Source organism: Mustela erminea, chromosome 5 (genome assembly GCF_009829155.1).
Source record: "Mustela erminea isolate mMusErm1 chromosome 5, mMusErm1.Pri, whole genome shotgun sequence".
NCBI lineage: Eukaryota > Metazoa > Chordata > Mammalia > Carnivora > Mustelidae > Mustela > Mustela erminea.
The window spans coordinates 6322125-6329195 of NC_045618.1; the positions used below are offsets into that span (position 1 = coordinate 6322125).

At 48.7% G+C, this 7071-nt stretch overlaps 1 pseudogene; it reads left to right on the forward strand.

Annotated features, from left to right (window-relative positions):
* The first annotated feature begins 1024 nt into the window (after window positions 1-1024).
* On the forward strand, window positions 1025-6278 carry LOC116591997 (annotated as a pseudogene).
* The last annotated feature ends 793 nt before the right edge of the window (window positions 6279-7071 follow it).

Here is a 7071-nt window from a genome sequence, read left to right on the forward strand (position 1 = left end):
GGCGGTACCTCAGTCAGGCTGGAGGCAGCGTGCTGGGGAATGTGGAAGGAGGGGAGACTGATGCCAGGTGGAAGAGGTCGGGGCTGCTGCACTGGCTCAGGTGTAAAGTGACAGAGGTCTGAATGTGACGGAGGGAGTACAGAAGTGCAGAAGTGCTGGGGGTACAGCCAGACTCATCAAAAGCTCCCTGCAGATTAAATCTGGGGTGCCTGGGTGGGGGCGGGAAGGATCAGAGAGAACGCCAAGGTGATTCTAGTATGGGAGAGGCTGGCCTGGTCTGAAGTAGAGCCCTGGAGACCCTGGTAGCAGATCTATTGGAGGGAAAGGACAAATAGTGCATTGCACCCAGGAAGGTGGGACTCGAGAGCAGGCAGAAAGTCAAGCTTGGAGACAAAGAATTTTGCTGTCACACGTTTTGTGTAACGCTTTGCAACAGTGCCCACACACAAGATAGCAGGAGTCATGAGAGTAGATAAGTGCCAGAGAGAGCGAGAAAAGCAGACTAGGTCACCTTCCATGTGGGAGAACAGAACTCGTGGTAGGCAGGAATGAGGGAGATTGAGAAGTTATCTCCAGAAAGGTAGAAATCATGAGAGCTAACACTTATTATAACCCTTACTAAGAGCCAAGCACTGTTTTAAAAACTTTCTGTGTTTTCTTCTATTTAATCTTACTGTTAACGTCACAGCATTGGTATTGCCCCCATTTTATAGCTCAGAACACTGAGACCAGAGAGAGGAACTAATGGGCTCTTGCTGGTGGTATGCGATGGGGCCCGAGTTAAAAACCAAAGCCGTGGGGTGCCTGGGTGGCTCAGTGGTTTGGGCTGCTGCCTTCGGCTCGGGTCATGATCTCAGGGTCCTGGGATCGAGCCCCGCATCGGGCTCCCTGCTCCGCAGGAAGCCTGCTTCCCTCCCTCCCTCTCTCTCTCTCTCTCTGCCTGCCTCTCTGCCTACTTGTGATCTCTGTCTGTCAAATAAATAAATAAAATCTTTAAAAAAAAAAAAAAAAAACCAAAGCCGTCATGGACGTATGTAACGTTCATTCGAAGTGTGTACCCAAAGAAATGTGCATATGCCAGTGTTCGTGGCAGCACCATTTGTGACAGCTTAGGCTGTAAATAGCCCTAATGTCCATCAACACTAGAATGGATACACAAATTATGGCATCTTCATATCCAGTGGAATATTACACAGCAGTGAAAATGGAAAACCCCATTGTTAGAAGCAACAGCACAGACATAATGTTGGGCAAAAGAAGCCACTCACAAAAGAGACCGTGTTGTTTGATGCTACTTACATTGAGGCAAAATGAATCTACAGTGTAAGTAAGTCAGGTCACCTCTGTGTGGTCGCAGAGACCAGGAGAGGGCATGAGGAGGGGGTCCAGTAACGCTCTGTTTCCTGATCCAGGTGGTGGTTACACAGGTATGTTCATTTATGAAATGTCACCAAGCCGCACACTTCTAGTTCCTGTACTTTTTTGTGGACAGGTAACACTTCACTACAAAGTCGACTAAGACAGAAGAAAGCAAAAGGGAAAAAGGCCATATGATTTGAGGGCACACCCTGTGAACCAGGGAGCTGTCAAGATAGCAGCTGTCCTGTTTCCTCTTCAGTGAGTAAAATGTAAAGAAAAATACAGAGGGGAGTGCCTAAAATTATACACTTAAAAGAAATTTAAGCAGCAGATGGATCAAATGCAACATATGGGCCTTGTTAGCATCCTTATTAAGACAGCCTGGGAAAAATTAAAATAATGAAACAATCAGAGACTTTGAACACATTGCATCTTGGATGACGTTAAGGTATTGTTGATTTTAGGTTTATTAATTGTACCATGATGATTTTTAAAAGGCTCTATATTTTCAGAGGTACATATTGACGTGTTTATGAGTGAAATGATGTGACATTTGGGAATTGCTTCAAAATAATGTGTGTGGGGCGCCTGGGTGGCTCAGTGGGTTAAGCCGCTGCCTTCGGCTCGGGTCGTGATCTCAGGGTCCTGGGATCGAGTCCCGCATCGGGCTCTCTGCTCAGCAGGGAGCCTGCTTCCTCCTCTCTCTCTCTCTCTCTGCCTGCCTCTCTGCCTACTTGTAATCGCTCTCAGTCAAATAAATAAATAAAATCTTAAAAAAAAAATAATGTGTGTGTGAGTAGAGAGATGAAGCCAGATTGACCAGGAGTTAGTTGATCACTGTTGAGGGTGGGAAGTGGTTACCTGGGTGTCACTGTACTATTCTCTCTACTTGGTATAATTTTGAACATATTTGTAAATAAGAGTTTTTTTTAAAATAAAGATTTTATTCATCTATTTGACAGAGAGCGCAGCAGGCAGAGGGTGAGAGAGAAGCAGGCTCCCCGCTGAGTAGGGAGCCCAATGGGGGGCTCAATCCCAGGACCCCGGGATCATGACCTGAGCTGAAGGCAGATGCTTAACCGACTGAGCCACCCAGGCGCCCTATAAATAAGAAGTTTTTTTTTTTTTTTTAAAGGAAACTTACATTTAGTGTGCCTGCAATGTAATTGATGTCCATGGCTGCATATTTTTAAGTTTGCATCTCCACTGAGATGGACGGAGGTGAGCGCAAGTGCATGGCCACGGATACCAAGGGAGGAGGGAAGGTTTCTGCGGTGCCCATGGCTGTGGTTCTGCTTCTCCCCACCCAGTGCTCCACTGAAATGGTTCTGGCACAGGTCACCATGACCTCCACTCACTGCCACACCTAGCAGTTGGTTTCCAGCCCCCCTACTTGACTTCTGGGTATCCTGGCACTAGTGGCAGGCACCCCTGCTTTCCCCAGCCTCCCTGTCAGTCTGCACTACAGACCCTTCTTCCCTACGCTGATTCAGCCATGCAGTCTGGCCTCTAGCCTCTACTCTTCTCCCCCATACACTCCTCCTAAGCAGTTTTATCCCCTTCTAGTAGCTCCAGGTGCTGCCAGACTGTCTTTCTGAAATGCAACTTTGATCGGCCAGTTCCTTCGCTAAAACCCAGGAGCAGCTTCCCATTCCCCAGGGGCCATGTTCTAACTCTTCGTAGAGGCCCAGGAGGGCTTTCAACATCTCTTCACACGCCCACCTCCTTTCTAACTACCTCCCAGCCCTCTTCGTCTTTACACCTTGCATGTCCACTGGTTACATCATCGACACTTCTGGAATGTGCCATGCTATTTCTTGCTCCCATATCTTTGATTCCATCTGGAATACTTACCTATAGACTGCCTCACTTGGAAAACTCTACTCATCGTTTGGGACTCTGCTACAGGGTCATCGCATGGGTAAAGCCTTTCCTCATCTTCCTGTGGAGTTCCCCCATTCAGTCAATTATTCATTCATTCATTCAAAAAATATTTATACTCAGGGCCCTGTGCTACGGTTGGGTGCTGAGGTCAAGAACCCACCTAGTTCACAATTACATCATGGCTTTTATCTCACCAATAGTATGAACTTACTTATATTATATAATAGCCACTAGCCACGCCTACCCCTACACCCCACCTCTTGAGGTCAAAGATAGTGACTTCTCATCTTTATACCCCAGTGATAATGGGCATTAAAGATGGTTGCTCAGTGGGCGCCTGGGTGGCTCAGTGGGTTAAGCCGCTGCCTTCGGCTCAGGTCATGATCTCAGGGTCCTGGGATCGAGTCCCGCATTGGGCTCTCTGCTCAGCGGGGAGCCTGCTTCCTCCTCTCTCTCTCTCTGCCTGCCTCTCTGCCTGCTTGTGATCTCTCTCTGTCAAATAAATAAATAAAATCTTTAAAAAAAAAAAAAGATGGTTGCTCAGTGGAAATAAAGAACAGTCACTGAGAAAAGGCCTTTGGGTCTGACTTTCCACTCTTGATAATCTTTGGGTGTCTGCGAGGTGAAGTTCCAGATCAAGGTAGACAGAATGAGCCTTTTCCCCCACGGAAACAAGATGGCAGCAAGACTGAGTGACGGGGGTGTTCAGAGTATTTTAAAAGACACTGGGAAGAGACAGTAAGAAGCAGGCTTCAGACGCTAGTGAGGGGCACCTGGCTGGCTCAGTGGCTAGAGCCTCTTGACCTCGGGGTCATGAATTCGAATCTCACATTGGGTATAGAGATGACTTAAAAAAGAAAATCTTATTTAAAAAGAAAAAAAAAAAGATGCTAGTGAGAGGAGGCAAACATCCAGGAGCAAAATGACAAAGGAGATGAGGTTTGCCGTTTTTGGTGGTGGTGGATAGGATGGGAGGCCAGGCCTTGGACAGACCCACAGACAGCCGTGGTAAAACTGGGAGGAGTCATCGCAGCCCCCCTGGAGGGCCTGTGCCAGGCCCAATCCTTTGCATTTTTTTTTAAGTTTATTTTTATTTATTTATTTATTATTTTTTAAGATTTTATTTATTTATTTGACAAACAGAGATCACAAGTAGGCAGAGCAGCAGGCACAAAGAAGGGCAGGAAGCAGGCTCCCCGCTGAGCAGAGAGCCCGATGCGGGGCTCGATCCCAGGACCCTGAGATCATGACCTGAGCCGAAGGCAGAGGCTTAACCCACTGAACCGCCCACGTGACCCTATTTTTATTTATTTTTAAGTAATCTCCACACCCCAACGAGGGACTCAAACTCATAACCCTGAGATCAAGAGTCACGTGCCTCTCCTCCTGACCAGCCGGGGGCCCCTAACCTCTTTATCTTACTGAATCGTCACAGTGTTCGTGTTGGGATGAGGAGATGGGTTCAAAGTGTGTCAGTGACTGTCCACCAGGTTCCACATCGGAATCACCTGAGGAGTTTGTGAAGATGTGGTTCTGGGTCCCCCAGCTTTTCTGGTCTAATCTGATCAGGGACAGAATGCTGACCTCTGAATTGATCAAGTCCTTCAGAGGGAGGACTAGATCCTCCCTCTGACAGAATTGACTGAATTGATCAGTCCTACGGTCAGAGGGAGAGCAAACAGAAGGAATCTGGTGTGGCAAGCGGACACCCACCTACCTGGGGACCTAGTACATCAGCAGCTCTGGGCGGAGCCCAGCAATCTGGTGTGACAAGCGCCACACAGAGCTCTGATGTTCACTCAGGTTTGAGAGCCCCTGCCCGGTAGCCTCGCTCTGCCAACGTGCAGCCTCAGCGCCAGCCAGGAGCCTGTGCGGAATGCAGAGCTCAGGCCTCACCCCACACCTCCTGATTTACAATCTGTGTTTGGCCAGACCCCTGGGCTCTTCATTCACGCAGGAGAGTTTGCGAAGCCCTGCCTTAGACCCGTAGTTCTCAAATGTGCCAGAAAAACTGCATTAACTTGGGAGCTTTTGGTTTTGAAGTACAAATGCCCAGGGTACCTGGCTGGCTCAGTGGGAAGAGCGTGCGACTCTTGGTCTTGGGATCATGAGTTCAAGCCCCACATTGGGCGTAGAACTCACTTAAAAAAAAAAAAAAAAGCCAAATTCTGGCTTTGCCTCCGAGGAAACACCAAATGGCCAATGGCGCTGGTGCTGTGGTTGGGCCCTGGTGGGGGGCCCTGGCAGGAGGTGGGGGGCCCTGGTGGCTCCCACAGAAGCTTTGGCAGCAGCATCCAGGGCAGGGTCTCGGCCCAGATCTGGGAGGGGCAAGGCTGAGGACCAGGAGAGGATCCCCATCCCCAAGCTGGGTCAACAACAAGAAGGACAAAAAGATCTGGTCCCCAGAGATGGAGATCTCGGCTCTTCCTCCCCATCAAGGAATCTGAGATCACTGACTTTCCTGGGAGCATCCCTCAAGGATGAGGTCTCGAAGACTCTTCCTGTGCAGAAGCAGACCCGTACAGACCAGGTTCAAGGTGTTGGTTGCCATCAGAGATTATGTTGGCCTGGGTGTTCAGTGCTCCAAGGAGGTAGCCGCTGCCATCTGTGGGACCATCATCGTGGCCAAGCTTTCCATCAGTCCTGTGTGGCAAGGCTCCTAGGAGAACAAGACAGGCCAGCCCCACAGTGTCTCATGCAAGGTGACTGGCTGCTGTGACTCCGGGCTGGTGCGCCTTATCCCCAACACCAGGGGCACTGGCATTGTCTCAACCCCTGTGCCCAAGAAGCTACTACTGATGATGGCCCACATTGACAATGGCTAACCCTCAGCCGGGGGGCTGCACCTACCCTGGGCAACTTCACCAAAACCCCTTCTGATGCCATTCCTAAGACCTACAGCTCTCTCACACCTGACCTCTGGAAGGAGACTATGTTCACCAAGTCTCCCTATCAGGAATTCACCGACATCTGTAAAAATCCACACTGGAGTCTCTATGCAGCGGACCCAGGATCTAGCTGTGGCCACCGCATAGTTTTATCCAAGAAAATTTCAAGTGAATTAAAGCCTCTTAAGAAAGGGGGGTGGGCAGGCACCTGGCTGGCTCAGTAGGTAGACCAGGCAACACTTGATCTCAGGGTCATGAGTTCAAGCCCTGACTTGGGTGTAGAAATTACTTAAAAATAAAATCTTTAAAAATAAATAAATTTTTAAAAACCACACACACAGGGCGCCTGGGTGGCTCAGTGGGTTAAGCCGCTGCCTTCGGCTCAGGTCATGATCTCAGGGTCCTGGGATTGAGTCCCGCATCGGGCTCTCTGCTCAGCAGGGAGCCTGCTTCCTTCTCTCTCTCTCTCTGCCTGCCTCTCAGTGTACTTGTAATTTCTTTCTGTCAAATAAATAAAAAAATAAAATCTTAAAAAAAAAACACACACACACACACACACACACAAAGTACAAATTCTCTAGGTATCCCATCCAGGTTTCAAATTCACTAGGTTTGAGGTCACGTGTAGGTCCCTTCTTTAAAAACCTGCCAGTAAGGGTGCCTGGGCAGCTCAGTCGGTTGGGCATCTGCCTTCAGCTCCTGTCATGGTCTTAGGGTCCTGGGATTTAGGCCCGTGTTGGGCTCCCTGCTCAGTGGGGACCCTACCTCTCCCTCTTGCCCTGCTTGTGCGCTCTGTCACTATCTCTTTCTCTCTCTCAAATGGAGAAATAAAATCTTTCAAAATCTTTTCTTAAAATTAAAAAAAAAATAAAGTGAAACCCTCTGGTAAATCCGATGATCATTTAATTTTAGGGACAATTCCATTCCATGTTGCTGTCTC